The sequence below is a fragment of the Myotis davidii genome, unplaced genomic scaffold (genome assembly GCF_000327345.1).
Source record: "Myotis davidii unplaced genomic scaffold, ASM32734v1 scaffold544, whole genome shotgun sequence".
Taxonomy (NCBI): Eukaryota; Metazoa; Chordata; class Mammalia; order Chiroptera; family Vespertilionidae; genus Myotis; species Myotis davidii.
In genome coordinates this window covers 2,102,694-2,108,263 of record NW_006297018.1, presented here as the reverse complement: position 1 = coordinate 2,108,263, position 5,570 = coordinate 2,102,694, and positions in this window count along the sequence as shown.

Sequence of the window (5,570 nt, the reverse complement as noted above, 5' to 3'; positions counted from 1 at the left end):
TTCCCAAGCCCCAGCTCAGATAAATTGCAGGCCATATTCCCGGCCTAGGAGGGGGAGCAGTCACTAAACCAGGATAAGCAAACTTCTCTCATATCCTCTTTACTATTCTGAAATGAATAGTACAGCTACAGGTAAGTAATCTACCCTCAGACAGACTTGCTTGTTTCCTCATTTGAGTAAGATTTTTACCACAATTAAACTAATTAATAATTCTGTTCCCTCACATACTTAACTTTTTCTTTGTGGTGAGAATACTTAAGATCTACTCTTAGCAAATTTTAAGTGTACAATACAGTATTGTTAATTGCAGCCACCATACTGTAAATTATGTCCCCAGAACTTATTCATTTTGTATAACTGCAACTTTGTACTCTTGACCAGTATCTAGTCATTTCCTCCTTCTCTGAACCCCTGGCAACCACCATTCTACTGTCTTATTTTAGGAGTGTGATTATTTTAGATTCCACATATAAGTGAGATCATACAGTATTCATCTTTAGCATAATGTCCTCCAGGTCGTCCATGTTGTTGCAAATGGTAGAATTCCCACAGGGGGAGCACTGCTCAGCCAGAAGCTGGGCTGATGGCTGGCAAGCACAGCAGCGATGGTGGGAGCCTCTCCTGCCTCTGCAGCAGTGCTAACAGTGTCTAACTGATGGCTTAGGCTTAAGCCATCAGTTGGACACCTCCTAAGGGCTCTCGGACTTCAAGAGGGCACAGGCCAGGTTGAAGGACCCCCCTGAGCACACAAATTTCATGCACTGGGCCTCTAGGATGTGTGTGTGTGTGTGTGTGTGTGTGTGTGTGTGTATCTCCACACACTGATGGCATAGGCCCTGCTTGCACCAGCTGATGGTACTGAGTGATTGGGGCCAGTGCCAGCAGTGGGTGCAAGCGGAGGCTGCTGCTGCTCGCACCTGCTGACAGTGCCGAGTGATTAGAACCTGCACTGGACGCCGGCAGCAGGTGCGAGTGGGGCCAGCACTGGCAGCAGGTGCGAGCGCCCGGCGGGACTGCAGTGTGTGGGATCAAAGAATTTTCAGTAACCACCAGAGGTTCACCTCAATGACAGTGACCAGTGAACCACCTTGGTCTGGTGCCCCCACTCACCTCCTCCAACATTCCACTGTAGCCAATGCCTGCCATGTTCTGTGCGTTTCTCCTGATGGTCAGCGTATGTCATAGCGACTGGTTGTTCAGTTGTTCCACTGTTCAGTTTATTTGTATATTAGGGTTTTATATATATAGATATATAATATTTTCTTCATCCATTTATCCATTTATGGGCATTTAGGTTGTTTCCATATCTAAGGCATTGTGAGTAATGCTGCAGTGAGCATAGGGATGCTTTTCAAATGAGTGTTTTGGATTTTTTTTGGATAAATACCCAGAAGTGGGATTGTTGGATTACATGGTATTCTGTTTTTAATTTTTTGGGGAACCTCCATACTGTTTTCCATAATAGCTGTACCAGTTTACTTGTCCACCAAAGTGCAAGGGTTCCTTTTTCTCAACATCTTTGCCAACACTTATTTCTTGACTTTTTGATAATAGCCATTCTAAGAGGTGTGAAGTGGTATCTCATTGCTAATGTCCTATATGTAGAAAAATGATCATATATGTAAAAAAATTTGAGTGGATCTTCACTCCAGAAAATTTGGATACAGGTGGATAGAAAACTTTTATTTTTATTAAAAATATTTTTTTCATTTACACCTCTGGTGCTTAAGCTTTGAGAATTTTGTTATGCTTTTTTAAAAAATTAATCTTTATTGAAATTATTACAGAGGTCCCTCTTTTTTCCCGCCATAGCTCCCCTCCACCCAGTTCCCACCCCACCCTAGGCCCTCACCATCCTATTGTCTGTGTCCATAGGTAATGCATACATGCATATAAGATCTTTGTCTAATCTCTTCCTGCACCCCCCCATACTCCTTCCCTCTGAGAATTGTCAGTCTGTTCCATTTCCATGCCCCTGATTCTATTCCATTCACCAGTTTACTTTGTTCATCAGAATTTTTATTCATTTGATTTTTAGATTCAATTGTTGATAGATATGTATTTGTTGCCATTTTGTTGTTCATATTTTTTATCTTTATCTTTTTTCTGTTGAGAAATCAGCTGACAGTCGTATGGGCCCTCTCTTGTAGGAAACTAACTGCTTTTCTCTTGCTGCTGTTAAGATTCTTTCTTTGTCTTTTGCCCTTGGCTTTTTAATTATGATGTGTCTTGGTGTGGTCCTCTTTGGGTTCCTCTTGTTTGGGGTTCTCTTTGTTTGCTTTATTGGCATAATTTCAGTGGCTCCACTGTGACTATGGAAATGACACTCAAACTCTTTATCCAAATATTTTCAGCACTGGAAAGCTAGCTCTAATGGACTTTTCTATCTTTTCTCTTCTGTTACTACATGGGCGTCCCCTAGTCTATTGGTTTGCTTACTGTCTGGTGAAGGCCAAGTCCCATGTGTGCAGTGGGAGGTTGTCACTAGGACAAGACCAGCTAATTCTGACTCAGACAAATCCACCACCTTGCCTTGAAGACAGTAGACGGAAACAGCAAGATTAACCCTAAAGGCAGTTCCAGGGAACTGCTCAAGGAACACTGACATAACTTAAGAAAAATGTTCTTGGTGTGTGGGAGAGAAACATGTGGATAAAATCATCATGTTTCTGTCAATTGCAGTTGTCAAACTTTGGCTGGTGTTTTGAGTAGCACTCCTCTTATGTGGACTAGGGAGAAGAGAGGAAAATTTGCAGAGTTCTTTAGGAGATCCTGAAGACAAGCCAGGTACTTCCAGTACATAGGTGCACATTACATATTTATTGAGTGCTTTTCTGATTGGAGATCAAAAAACTGTCTAATGAATAACAGGTTGCCTGAATGGTTTTCTGGTCTTATTACAATGTTTTAGAAGGAAGCAAAGAGTATGCCCTTTATATAGAATATTAGAATTGTTTTTATTCAGGCTGTCTTTAAGATCAACTCTAACTTTATGACATCTTCACAGACCTTTTTTCCAAATAAGGTCCCATTCACAGGTGCCTGGTGGACTTATCTTGTGAGGGACCACCATTCAAACACTACACAGTGCACTCATTTATTGACTTACTTTCCCCAAATTCTCTTAAGCACTAATATACAGAGGAATTGTGGGAAATATGCAGATGAATTGTACAGGTATCCTGCCTCAGGGGATACAGCCTAGAAAGAGAGTCAAAGCATACTCTTTTACAACTGGATAGAAAATGGTGAGTGCCACGAGAAAAGCACAGAGAAAAGCAATAAGATGGGACTTTAGAGAAGTGAGAAGGAGATACACCAACTCAGGTGGGGGAACAATGAGGAGAGGGGGGGATACCTCAAGACAGACCCATCAACTGAACTGGATCTCGAGAGACAGGAAGACATTGAACATGTAGGGATGGGCATTAGAGGCAGAAAAACTAGCATCTCGGGAAGGCCCAGAGGTAGTAAACAATGGGTGTAGATTACACAGGGTTTTGAACATGAGTGTGTCGGAATAAAACCTTTGATTTGTGAATATAACATTTCTATATTTCATAAATAATAATCATTTTAGCTAAAGACATTTAAGATTCAACAGATACAGGAAAAGGACTTCTTGGGTTTTTTCTTATCAGACTACAAGCCAAAACTTCAGAGTAACGAGGACCACCATAAATTCCTTCTTTGGTGAGGGTCTGTTCCCAGGAGTGAGACCAAGGGTAAACCTACTTCCTGTAATCCCATCTCTGAAGGAGTTATGGCCCAGAGGAAGATGGAAAGACCATTCAAACATTATCAAAAACTTTATCTCCTGTTTGTCCTTCTGAAACCCCATTTGTCTTTCCTAAATAAACCTGTTTGTTCTTCCCATAGAAGCATTTTTCTTTTCCTTTTTTCATGCTAAGTTAGGTATTTCAGTCCTCAATTCTAACCAGTCCGTTGAGTGACTCATCACTGAGCACTCCCACCTGTATGTGCACTGGATGTGTAAATAACATCATACCTCTCTTGCTAATATGTCTTTTGTCAGTTTAATTTGCAAGCTCCAGGAATTTAATATAAGAGAGTAAAGGAAAAGTTACTTTTACCTAAAAGTTTATAATATAGGTTGTATATGTGAATTAAAATGGAGAGACAGACTTAAGATGGGGAGATTGATCCAGGCATGATTAGTAGGAAAGAAAGTAGAGATGAGTAATGTACTTCGGAGAGATTGCAGAAGCAGAATCATAATAATTTCATTAAAAAATGAGAGAGGGGACAGTCAACTAGTCAATAATGACTGAGGTTCTGAGCCTGGATGACTGGGCCTGTGATGGTGCCATTAACAGAAATAGGAAATACATTAGAGATAAAGGTTGTAAGAACATAGAATAGTTAATGGAGCCTATTTGAAGCCTAGCAGGGAGGTTAGAGCTGGAGATGTGAATTTTGAGATTAATTGTATTGAGTGAGCCTTAAGATAGGAGGTAGAAGGAGAGAACCAAGGGAAGTGAAAGCAAGGAGGGGAGGGGGCATTGGAAGTGATTTGGAGCAGAAGGAGGAAAAGGGGCTTGCCAACGAGGTAATCAAAGATGATGGGGATGGAAGAAGAAGATGCTGTGTCAGAGTGTCCAAGGGGCTGAGATAAAAGAGAGGCTCTTTCCTGGTATAAAAAGCTGTAGAAAGGTTGATGAGGACCTAGAACATTCCACAAGGACTGGCAAGAAGGTAACCCTTCAAGAAAGCAATGTCAGGAGAGAGAGGTTGGAGAGAAGTAGAGGCAACCGTGATTACCAGCCCTTCAAGGAGTCTTGTGGTGAAGGGCAAGAGGAACAACATACCAATGACTTAAGTTTTATCAGAGTTTCTTCCCCACTTTGGGATTTTTATTGATTCCTCAAATTTAAAATATCAGCTCAATTCCAGCTATATCTTGATGATAGCCATGACAGAACCAAGTTTTTGCAGGGGCAGTAGAGAAACTATTAAGAGGCATCTCTCTTTCTTTCTTTTATTCCATGTTTACATATCTACCTCTTTGTCATTAAGTCACAACATTTTATCAAAATATACAAACAGCACAGATACTTAAAAATGTATAGTTAGTAATGTAATTTAACAAGATTGACTGCTACAATTAGCATGCATGGGTCTCTTGAGTGATGCTTAAAGAGAGACTTATCAGTCATGAATTCATCAGTAATGGTATAAGGGACTGCTTTTTTTCTCTTGGAAGAATTATATACTTCATTTCTTTACTTGTTATAATAAATGTGAGGATGGCAATGAGTGACTGCCACTGTACTGAAATCAACTAAGAATGGATGTATGGAAAGGTTTTATTGGCAGAAGTACCATGATTCTATTTTTGTTGGACTCTAAATTTAATATCTATGTTGAGAAGGTCACCAGAGTAAGCATTCTATTAAAACCTTCCATATCAGTGATATGAGCTCTTCCCACTTTCCATTTTCCTCTTTCCTGTGTATTTCATGGCTAATCAGAATGATGGATTTGTAAATCTCAAGTTACAAGCTATGTTTATTGTGAAGAATTCCCATAAAAACTTATTCAGGCCCCCC